We start from the raw sequence: 13,489 nt of genomic DNA, 5'->3' as shown, positions 1-13,489 counted from the left end.
ACCATGACTGGCTAATAGGTTTTTGTTGGAATTCCTTTGGTTGGTATAGATCGGTCTATGCCTACAATTTGCAATTTGATCAGGTCTGATACTATGGAGGACACATCTTTTTTTAAACAGCGAATGCAGTGATAGATCAGATATAAGTGTATGGAAGCTATCCCAGTCAGCAGTAGAGTATCGGTATACAGTACGGTGGAGATGTACATCTCCAGGCTTGTTACATTTCATTTTTATCTGAACTGATACAACTGCGTGATCGGAAGATCCCAGTGGACACAGAACGGAACTTGAACATAGCTCAGGGGACGTTGTGAGAAAAAAGGTCTAGAAGGCTAGTATACTGTCGGAAGTATCGGACACTCGGGTGGGTTCGTGGACAATCTGGGTGAGGTTATAGGCAATGGTAAATCATGACAGATCTTCCCCTAATCATCTGTGTTGTTAGAGTGGGTCACCTATTCCGCATTGTGGACATTGAATTCACCACAAATGTGGATGTTAGCTGAAGGGTGAGCAGACAGGATGTGGTATTTTTTTTCAGATATGCTCTTAAGGATACTAACTCCGCTGTTGTGTGGGTGATAGAGAGCGAATATAAATGCAGTGGTGTAAGCAACTGCAAGCCAGAAGCACATACATATAAGGTAAATTAGTGTATTCTCTGGAGATATCCCTCACACAGGAAAGCCATATTTAATGTAAGCACATATTCCATGTCCATTGTGATCTTGAGGGTCAGATTTACAGGTTTAGTTAGAGTATCCTTTAATTATGAATTCGTTAAGGGAAGCGGTTGGCCTAATGCCAGTTTCACTTAGAAAGAATATGTCTGGTTTCGCCTTCTGTAATTGAGTTTCAACCTCTGGGAGGTTGGAACGTAGACTCCTGATGTTGGAGAAGGATACATGGTAGTAGGGCTCTACGTTGGAAGATGGGTTCTAGGTTTACACGTGTTATTTTGCTGGAAGTATTTCATGTTGAGGATTGGGATTTGTGGAACAGATCGACAGACTTGGTTAGAGCAGGAGGGAAGGTAAGAGAGAAAACGAGAGGAAGAATTTTTTTTGTGGCCATGATCAGGTAAAGCCGTAACACTTACCTACTGGTATGGCATCGAGCGGCCCCACTCGAAACTACTGCATGGTCCAGAGTCCATTAACTAAATGGCAAAACAGCAGCACCAGTATTTTGCACCTGCTGATAGGACGGCCTCTTTAGTGGTAAATCCAAGATTTGGGTCCCTGGCTATCTGACATATGACGTCAGCCCAGATGAAACGTTTACCCCCAGCACCCTTACTAGTGACATGGTCAAAAGGATAGACATAGGAACAGAAAATTTCCGATATCTCAGGCTACTGTTCACGAAGTACTGTTGTCCTGGACAGTAGCTTTTTTTTCAACTTTTGTCAGAAACATCACTCATGTGGAACGAGGACTGAGGGACATATAAGAGGAAGCGAGGGTAACGAGAACTGCCGATAACACAGTCACAATGCGTTGCCGTCTCTCCATTAAAAAGCACACTGGGGAGGGGTGTAAGGACATATTAATATTTACTTAGTATAATTCCGTCGGTTTAATTTTAAATCTGATATTTGAAGATAGATTCCCCTCCTATAATTACGAATGGAAAGATGGAATAAATATAGGTTACTGTCATTTCAATTTAAGAGTTAATTTTTTTTCTTCTTCCCAAGAGATATTTCCAAGAAATTATGACAATTTATCACAGAAATAATTTTAAAGATACCGGTCCTGAGTTTCCAAGTGTTCAGAGATTCATTAAACTGGTTTCTTCTTTGCCAAAATACATGAATCTCATAGCTAATATAACATACTGACCCAACGGGTCACGGGTAGTTTACTTATATATATATATATATATATATATATATATATATATATATATTGTCAATTGCGTCTTCCATCAGTTTGTACCGTTTGCTTTGAATAGACCTGCACGTATTATACAACTATTTGATAACAGGGTAATGGCCAACTAATATTCCGCATAGCGAAAACACTTTTCTCTTTGTAAGGCAAACATCTGGCTTCCAAGATGTCATATCCGTGTTCGAACATAAACCTTCTTGCCTTATTCCGCTTCAATCTCAAACCAATTTCCTGTTCCGAGGACTCGGACGGTTTAGCCGTTAGTCCGCAGGTTTTTACAGGGCGTATTGCCCTTTATGCCGTCACCTCGGTCTCTTTTATTAGTATATCATCGATACAAGAGCTAGTGACTCACTTAATCGCTGCATCTCTTTTGAACACTGCTTAGATATTTCATGTTGAGTATTTGCGGAAGCAGGTTGACAGACTTGGTTAGAGCAGGACAGAGAGGGAAAGCAAGAGAAAAACAGGACTTTTTTTTGTAGCACATGATAAGGTAAAGCGTAACAATTACCCACTAGTATGGTATCGAGAGGCCCCACCAGAAACTCCTTCATGGTCCAGAACCCATTCACCAAATGGCAATAAAGCAGCCGCATAACTTTGCACCTGCTGATAGGACAGCCTCCTTATTGGTAAATCCAAGGTTCAGGTCCCTGACTATTAGGCGGATAACGTCAGCCTAGATGAAACGTTTACCTCCAGCACCCTTACTAGTGACATGGCTAAAAGGATAGGCATAGAAACAGAAAATTTCCGACATCTCAGGCTACTGTTCACGAAGGATACCGACGTGGAAAGCAAATTTTTCTTCACCCTTTGTCAGAAAAATTACTCATTGGAAATAAGGATTGAGGGAAAAATAAGGAGACGCGGGAGTAACAAGCGCTGCCAATAATGCATCCACAATGCGTTGTCTACTCTCCATTAAAAAAAGGCGTTTAACGGTTTTATTAATATTTATTTAGTGTATCTAGTTCGTAATTAAGGATATTTGAAGATAAATCCCCCTGGCATATCTACGAATGACATGAAAATGGAATACATTACCGTAATTTCCGTTTAAAGATATTAAACTTTTTTTCTTTTTATCCCTGAGAAGCCTCCAGCGCATTTGAAGGCTTTCCAATTCATTGACTCTTGCTATCGGGTTTCGTGCTTATGACAGGCGAGGTAAGAAAGGGTCGTGTTGGGAGGGAAGATGTATATATTTCTACAGACAGTAGAGCACTATTCATAAAACCATTTGGGGTTTTCTAGCAAATTTTGCAATTAACGACTGACTGAAATAAAATATATTAGACAAAATTAAGTCAAAGAAAAAATTATAATAAGGACATTTTAGCACCGAAGTAAATAAAAAATACAGGTGGGGAGTTATCACGTGTTGAGATATTCATTAAACTGTTTTCTTCTTATCCATGAGATACCTCCCGCGACTTTCAAGGCTTTCCAATTCATTGACCTTTGCTTTCGTGTGTTGGTGCTCATGCCAGGCGTGGTGGGAAAGGACTGCGGTGGGATAGACGAGTTCGTTTATTGTTATACTGAAAGTAGAGCAGTAATACTTACACATTTTTTGTGTGTCTCAAGACAGGATATTAAACAGAGAGTTCCACAGTAACGCCGGAAAAATCTGATGCAACAAGACTTAAAATACTATTAGGACTAATCACCACGGCACAGCTGGACCACATTTATGCCTCAAATCCCAGGATATACACACCTGAGTGACCTCCACCGTAACACAGGACCCAGTGTTATCCAGGAATGAATGTGCAGCTCTGTGTATTCGTCTTCCCATTTATCAACTACTGTAATATTTTCAATAACTAAAAAAACATTTTTATATATACGCCATTCGGGGTGTTTATATAGAACATTTTTATTCTCTTCACTGTTGTTATTTCAGGAGTGGCTGCTGATCGTCTCATATGTTTAACTGGTATATTGAAACTTTTACATATATACATACATACACACACGCGCATATATATATATATATATATATATATATATATATATATATATATATATATATATATATATATATATATATAGTAATTATGCGTTCTAATAAATATTAAAATTGACGTCGTGAAACAAATAGGTCCAAACCTATTAGAATTTGTACTGGAGTTTTCTGCTACGATATGTGTCACATGATTATATTCCTGGAGACTGAACGTTCGATTGCCTAGTGCAGGTGATCCAAAAATACAATCGCGAATTATCTAAGAATTCTACTTAATTTTGTCTAACATGACTATTACCATGCTGTCCCTGTAAATTAAACAAAATATTTCGCATGAAATTTGGCGCAATATTCCAAGTTCGATAGAGAGATTCCCGATTAGATACACCAATAGAAATCGGTTGTTATATGAATCTACAAGTTGTGCCAATAACAGTAGTTAAAAGTATCCAGCAAGGATAAGTCACCGTGTGCTCACAGGACATAAAATATATTAACAGTAGTTTGTATTATGGTAGCGACTATATTTAATGCCGGACACGAAAAAGACGACTTCCCGGTTCACGAAAATCTTCAGAAATATTATAGCAATAATACATACAAAGACTACATACGTATCAGACTGGCATAATCTTGGGAAAAACGACTGACAAAATAGCAAGGCTTGTGAAAACGAGTAGGCCTAATAGTGGTGTCTAAAACTGAGATCAGTGGAGGACGATACCAATATACGCATGTTTTGTTTATGCTAAATATGGAACTTAAATCTTTAAATAAATATTCCATTTTTTTGCCATTGCAATATAGTATAGTGTTTAGGCGACTGGAACTTGTAAAAAAAGAGTCCGACTAATATATACAATTAATCAATTGGCATATGTTTTAAACAACTGGATTCAGAGGGACTATATATATATATAAATATATATATATATATATATATATATATATATATATATATATATATATATATATATAGAGAGAGAGAGAGAGAGAGAGAGAGAGAGAGAGAGAGAGGTTAGAGTCAAGAAAATAGCGAGTTAATCTCTATTATATAGTTGGATAACCTATAAACAATCTATACTTCTATCAATTTGTTTTTGTGTTTAATTATTTTTATATGAAAACACAGTATTTTCTATTTATTTAAAAAGAAAATACAACATTGTTATATATAAGTCGTGGAATTGCATCCATCTGCAAAAGACCCACCTTTTTTGCATATTCTTTAAAATATTAATTTTAATAAATTCCCTATTATTTTTTTTCGATTTACTTATTGGATGATCATCTTCAGTAAACTATTACTTGCAATTATTTTCATGCGGATATTCTACATGATTATATTTGCGTAATATTAGCGTATAAATGCTATAGTAAACACACGTCTCTCTCTCTCTCTTATATATATATATATATATATATATATATATATATATACATATATATATATATATATATATATATGCGTATATTTAGTGTTTAAGAAATATTGCCATCAGAGCTCCTCTGTCAGATTTTAGATAAAAATAGGTGCAAAACTGAACATTTTATAAAAATGGAAATTACCAGGTGGAGGTAAAACGACGAAATTTCGAATATGTATGCCTAACCTAATAGCCATTGGTTGATATTTTAATTTTTAGCCTTGTAACTAACATGGCCTTCTTGGTCAGGCATGACCGTAAAAGGAATAATTAAATGGTAAGCTAGACGTTTTGGTTTCGATTCTCAGTGCTGGCGCACGAGTATTAGTTTTACACGTTTTATATCATTATTATATATAAAGTCCAACATAATATAATTATTAAAACGAAATCTGTATTAATCAAAATATCATATTTATATTTATCATATTTTACAACTGGGCAATGCCGGGCGGCCTGCTAGTCAGTATAAAATTATAAAAATATGAAAATTCGATGTTACAGCACGAGGTAGCGTGATCTACTGCTTCTTTTTGCAAGACTAGAATCAATTAAATCATAACAATAATTATTAATGTTTCATCCGACTAAAAAAGTCGCATTTTTCTATTCACACAACACTAAACTGAATGAACTGTTGTCTGTTTTTCGTTTCGTATTTTCGAATTCATGAACAAATACACTAATAATCAAACAAATAATGGCGAATATGGACTAAAAAAATGCATTGCAAAAAGAACAAATAACACCCGTTAATCTTTTGAAAGGATGTTATCGATCTGCTAGCAAATTTTCAAAACTGATCGATGTTTTTCTTTCGTCTCCGTCTATCGTTCGATTAACAATTGTGTGACTTTTTATGGTTTATTTTATTCTTTTATACTGGCTTTAACATAGGAATAATTTCCGTTTAACTTGCGAATATACTGCTCCAATTTATTTTTTTTAAATTCCCCTTATAAATCTACACATTTTTATGTTTCGTCTATCGTTGATATTTTATTCTCAAAGAGAGTTGTAAAAGCATTACGAGAGACAATACTACATCTTTCAACGATACATTTTACATTCAGTATTAATTCAGTTTATTCTAAGAAAACAATCACCAACTGTTTTTCCGTTTACCTACAAGTCCTTTTTTTACTTACTCCTTCATCACATAGCCAGTGTTTCCACAACATCGAACGTGATAAAAGTATTACAGAAATGCAATACTATTATTTGCGATTAATGCATAATGTTGCAAAAACACAACGGGCTTTTATAATATTATTTCAGGATTTGTGTGAGGATACCAGGTCATTTATGAATGCAGTAACATTGCTTGCATCACGTTCACTTAAACATTGCCTGTAATTATTCGATCAACACCAGCGGATGAAATAAATACAACCGGCTATTAATCTACTTTAAGGCGATATGAGAGAAAATTAAAATTTTCTACAGAGATGAGTGTCGAATTGCAAAACAGTTGACTAGCAGAGAGATTTCTACACCAATTGTTTGAAATTTGGAACGGGAAGTGCCATCTCAACAGCTTATAGTGTAAATTACATTGCCTCATAACTTGTGTAATTTAATGGCATGATAAACTTGATTCACGTACTATTTTAAGTTAGGCAAACTACTAATAAGTAGTCTAGTTTGCTGAGTTGACGAGCTATTGATGAAGCTAAAATAAAACGAACTTATTAAATTATCGTTTGCTGGCAAGTTAGTTTGTTCGTGTTTTGAGTACATCTTGCAAAATCTTAGGCACGGTACCCCGCTATTCGTGTGGCAAATACGATAGCTCGGTAGGCACATCCCATTTTGTCAACGATTGATAAGGCGCCGGCGACGTTTACTGATGCGTCTACATTCGAGTTCTGCAGGCGTCATTAGTTGTTAATCAAACGCTATATCAAATAGCATACAAAACAATAAAAACGTATTTGGTTTAACAATTAAGAAGCATTTTAACACTTGAGGGCTGAGGATCCAATATTTAAGACACGACGGCCTTCCAGTTTTAACTCTGGGAGCCGAAGCACAGGGGCACTTGCCTTCTGGGTGCCAGGTTAGCCTGTTAAAATACGTTGCCTCGGACGATCAAAGCCGTACTGCTACAATACAATTAAAATTGATTCTTTCGTTAAAAGAAAAATAGAGGTTATTTTAAAATAAAGGGCAATAAAAAAGAAATACCTTTTCAAAATAAGGCAAAAGAAATGCTATTTTAAAATATTTTAACATTATAGTCCCGCTGAAAGTAACTTAACCTGTGAACTTGTGCACCCGATTCAATAAATAATTTCACTTGGCAGTAGCCACTCCCTCTCCATCTGGGCAAGTCTGATATGCGCTAATATTTTGAAATAGAAACTGAACCGACATTATTTTATTTGCTTTTTCTCGAGTACAATGCACGTCTAGTCCTTGGAGCCTAAAATGTTTGGAGCATAAGCCCCATTTATTATCAATGTAGCACCTAACTTTAACATATCAATCGGTTTAACATTAATAGCAATGCGGTCAGATTCAAATCCGATGAAACTATTGCGGAAAAAAAACGGTTCATTATTTAACATAATGTTTGAATTTACCAGATTTTCCAACGATACCCCCGCAAGTATTTCAAATGAAAATTTGCTGCCAATTCGTATTTAAGGAATTATCGACCAACCCAATCTATACGCGGCTTCCAGAAAAAATGAACGAAGGCATTGAATAACCAATTCTCAAAGTCACTCACAACTGCAGATGTTTTTATTCAATACATTTCTATTATTCAGAGTGATATTATATTTCAATGAAAAGACAAGCTTTAAAATTGTGTAGCTTGTATCTACACTGATATCTTCTTTAGTTGACAATTACATGTTGCATGGCCTCAAGTCGGAATAGCAGACAATTTCTGTATTTGTACAGAAATAGAACAAGAAACTCTTCTACGTCCATATTAGGAAATAAATAATATTTGCAACGATTATTTATTTTTGTTATTTCTCTATTAAATTGTACAACACAACATGACTGTGTATAATTAGTATGTGCATTACACTGGGAGATAGATCTGTCGATTATATATATATATATATATATATATATATATATATATATATATATATATATATATATATATATATATAAATGTATGTATATATATGTGTATATATATATGTGTATATATATGTGTGTATATATACATGTGTATATATATATATATATGTGTGTGTGCGTGTGTGTGTGTGCGTGCGTGTGTGTGTATATATCATTGCGCAAAAAAACATCCAGACTTAATTTTTTCTAAAACTGCACATCTAAGCTAAATTGAATGTAACTGCTTAACTTTTACTTCATTTTATTCGCCTTTTATCCCTCAGTAATTTACCCGTTTTACTTTTCATATTTTAGTGTAAATTGACGTAACCTAGTGTTCAGGTCAATGGAAAAATTTAAATTCACATCGAGGGGTTAAAAACAAACCCCAACCAATGGAAAATTGTAATTGAAATGCAATTTTAGAACATTTATGCAGCACAAATACAACGGGAACAAAATACACTTATTATTATTTAGTGACATAGCCTTTGTTCAAGTTGACAGTCTGCAATTCTTGGGCATACTATGCATTAGTCTTCGGAAATACTCCGGTGAAAGGAGATCCCAATTCACTTTTATATTTATTTAAAGTTCTTTCGGATTTGAAAGTATATCATTTAGTAGCTGTAACTTGATGTAATACGTTTTCGATAAGATTAAGATCTGGCGATTCTGCAGTCTTATTTAAGCACGGAACATCATGCTCATTAAGGAGCCTTTTGCGATTGCAAGCTGTGTGAATCGGGGGCTTATCCAGCATGAAGATGGAATCGTTATCTAAATTCCAGCCATGAAGTACAGAAAAAAAGGTCAAAAAATATATTAATATACTGGGCTGAATTAATTCAACCTTTCAAGCGAATTACAGGCTTCTAACTATAGCACATATCGCCCCACACGAAAACTGAAACCTCAACCACTTGCAGCGTTGAAAATGTGCACATATGATTACCTTCCCCGCCTTTTCTTTCGACAGACGCGTTTCCATCCGTATCATCATAGTATATTGAATTTTATTTCGTCACTAGACATCATTTTCGATCAACATGAAGAGTCCTGATCTTCATTGCATCTGATGAGATGCAGACGGTAATTTCTGTAATTTATAGAAATTATAAACTTGCGTCTTGGAAACCAGCCTCACTAATTAACTTCCTTTACTATGTTCAAATCTGTAGAAATATACACGTTTTTACAAGATCACACTGTTGTTGAATTTGGGGAGCAATCTGATACTCACCATGCAAATTTTAAGAGCATTGTGTTTCCTACAAGACGTAGGTCCAGCTTAATGTTTTGCACAGTCATTTGTATCGTTTCCATCACATTTCAATCTGCGGCCAATTTCTTTCGTGGACTGAACTAGAAAGGTTCATATAAATCTACTTCTTGACATCACTAAGAGAAAGTCAAGATATAGACACTATAGGTTACGTTGCATAAGCTGGAAAAATACCAATAACAATTGGAGATGCTTTGTTTTCTTTAATATAGATATTTTTTCACATTTTATTCCAAAATAATTTACTTTTAGTTTCTATATCTAAAGTTATTTTGTTTGATTGACGTAGGCATAAAGATACTTCAATTTAACGTCAACTACGAACAAGTAAAATTATTGTGAAATAAAAGTCGAATCATACGAATAATAAGTTGTTTAGATTTACATTCAATTTTGCTTATATTTGTAGTTTCTGAAAAAAAAAAACAAGTGCAGATTTTTTGGCGCCACTGGAAGTACACACACACACACACACACACACACACACACACGCATATCTCATTACAATTTATATTTTATTTTATATTTGGTATTATATGCTAATTACCCCCCTTTCAACAAACAATCATTCCCCTTCATTTTAATTCATTTTAATTTCTTTTCTGGTACTCTTACTTTTTAATTTCATTTCTAACTGGAAATTTCACTTTCCTTTTTTTCTATCACGGTGTTTTCCTTCTCTATCCTGCACTACAACTCTTTGTTCATTGGTACATATATGTAATTCCAAATAATCTTTTCGTTTTGTTTATTCATACTTAGGTCGTCTGAGATTGTCCTGTCTATTGAAACAAATTGGAGGTTGAAATAATCAAACATTTAAGCTCTTCCACCGTTTTGACCACGTTTCCCATATTTTAAAAAAATACAATAACCCTTATATATATATATATATATATATATATATATATATATATATATATGTATAAGTGAAACTGTTGTATGTCTGTGTATGTCTGTTTACATTTCGCTAACAAATAATTCTCTGAATTTTCGGTCTACAGACTCGAGATTTGGCATAAAGAGAATTGAGACTTGTGAACATATTTAAAGTAAGTTTTAGGCTAGCAATTGACTGACAACGGATCAAAATAAAACGATGTGACCCTTGAAAACTCTACCACACTCCTTTGGCAATTTTGTTTCTAAACCCTTGAAATATGAATATAGTTCTCTTGGATATGGATCAAACTTTTCATTTCATTTGAGCCCCAAAAAAATAATTGTTATGGGGTTGAAATTGGTGTTAAAGTTTAAAAAAATGAACTCTGTTGTCTCTAACAAATTTATCAGACAATTTCTGGATTAAAATCATTTTAAATATTACATAAGGTGTATTCAGAGATAGAGCAAACCTTTTAATCGGTTCTTGTCGAAAATTTGAGCTTCGAAAGGGGTCAAAGTTAAAAAGGTTGGACCTTTGCGGTGTCTAGCAAACTATTCAGCAAATTTTGGGCCTACACTTTTGAAATTTATACATAACTGGTATTAAGACATGCGGCAGGCATTTTAATCAAGTTTAGGGTTAAGATTTGGTTGCCAAGATTTCAAAGTTTAAAGACTTTTCCTTTGCAGATTCTAAGAAATCTCTCCGCCAATTTTTGGTATACACACTTGAAATTTTAGTTGGAAGTAACTTGGGCATGCGTAAAACTTTTTATTTAGATTTGAGACGAGAATAATAAATGTTAAGGGGTAAAAAAGGGGGGTAATTTAATAAAATTGCATCTGCGATCTCTAAATTATGACCTAAACTTTTGAAATCTCGCATAAAGCGTATTCACACGTATGACAAATTTGGAACAGTACATAGGGCCCGAGCAAAGCCGAGTTGAATTGCTGGTATATATATATATATATATATATATATATATATATATATATATATATATATATATATATATATACAGATAGATAGATAGATAGATAGATAAGTGATATTGTTTCTGTATATGTCTGTGTGTGCACGTCCTTGTAAAATTACTTTGCCAATTTTCAATCTATAGACTCGATATTTTACAAGGGGTATTGAAATGGGGGGCGGGGGAAATTTAATCGGTTTTCGGCCAGGAATTTTGCTGTCAACGTGTCAAAATAAAACGATTTTCCCTTCGAAAACTCTACCAAACTCCTCCGCAAAGTTTTGTTCTGAACACTTGAAATTTTAGATGGAGGTTACATGGACATGTATTAACTGTGTATTATATATAGATTTATATTAAAGATAAGGGGACGTTGACAAGAGGAGAAGCGTCATATTTCCAAAAGTCGAACTTAAGAACTATAAAAACAACAGAAACCCCATTTTTATTTGCTTAGCGGTACGATATCAATAAAATAAATTTTAAGGTTCTATAATTGTGAAATATAGTAGGGGCGTATGCATATGCGTAGACATGAGTAACAGTGTTAAAGCGGTCATTTATTAGTAGGGAGAACGGAGACAGCACGAAAGAAATAAACACGCAGAATTAGAATCTGCATTTAAAAGCATCTTAAATTTTTAATAATCGAAATTAAAACTTGAAAACGCTGTAAATTTAGAAATTTAAATTGTATTTAAAATAATTTCTTTTCAGCTGGTTTAAACCTAATATATTTTAGTACCAAATAATATTATAAATAAATATCATGTCGGATTACAACTTGTAGCAACATAAACTGACTTAAAATAGTTTGAATTAGATAATATAAAACAGGTGCATAAGTTAATAAGATACATCTTAATTAACAGTATTAAATGAATATGTGAATTATGGCATAGGCTGGCAGATCTGTATGCATACTTTTAAATGGGGAGCTATAATATAAAGTCACAGTTATTAACTAAAACTATTTGAATATGAATGGAATTAGTATAAGAAACTGAGGTAAGCATATTATATAAATAATTATTACTAAAATGAATAAGAATTTTTTAAAAAAATACCATTTTTAAATGAGGTTTATTTTTGTCATTATTAAAATAACTGCGATAGTGAGTCAAATTTGATTCATAAGATATCCTTTGCTAAGATTTACTGAAAATAGGTTAGATATAGAATGTCTATACGGGAGGGGCACTTCCAAAAAAAACCTAACTTGTCCTGTATGTGCTTTCGCATTGCACTTGCTTACACCACTGCGTGTATATTTTACCTCTATCGCTTCCATAAAACCGGGAATACTACCATTAAGAGAAAATTGAATGTATTATGTTTATTTTTCGGCTAACATTTACGTCTGTGAGGATTCACAATGCGAAATGATTGGCCCACTCCAACAAGACAGATGATGAGACAATAATCTCTCGGTATTTCACTATTGCTTATGACCTAACTCAGATAGTTCACAACCACACCCGTGTGGCGGACACTGTTAGTCACTCTGTAAGTCTCTTAGAGCTTTTTCTCACAACTTGCCCGGAGCTATGTTTATCTTCCGTTGTGTACCCACTGGGGTCTTCCGACCACTCTGTTGTCTTAGTATATGTAAAAACAAAATATAACAAGTCGTCCTACTAACTTCTCTATTGTACAGTATTTCAATACTCTATTGCTTTCTGGAATAGTTTTGGTACCTTCATATAAGATCTACCTCCTCGTTCCATGTTTTAAAAACATCCTCCTCATTTGCATCAGACATGACGGAATGGTAAATTTCAGGTATCAACAGCTTTATATCCAATAAAAACACACACACTCCTTACATCAGGCCGTTTTCTCCAGAATACGCTGCTCCTATCACGCACGGAAATCCCTATTTTCATTGCTTCCAACGTAATAGAAAAAACTGAAACTAAAGCCGCTTTCAGGATTGCTAGAGGCCACTGTAAGATTGTAGT

Source organism: Euprymna scolopes, chromosome 3 (genome assembly GCF_053919585.1).
Source record: "Euprymna scolopes isolate OS-2025 chromosome 3, ASM5391958v1, whole genome shotgun sequence".
NCBI lineage: Eukaryota > Metazoa > Mollusca > Cephalopoda > Sepiida > Sepiolidae > Euprymna > Euprymna scolopes.
The sequence above is the reverse complement of the archived record's forward strand: the minus strand, read 5'-3'. Positions refer to the sequence as shown.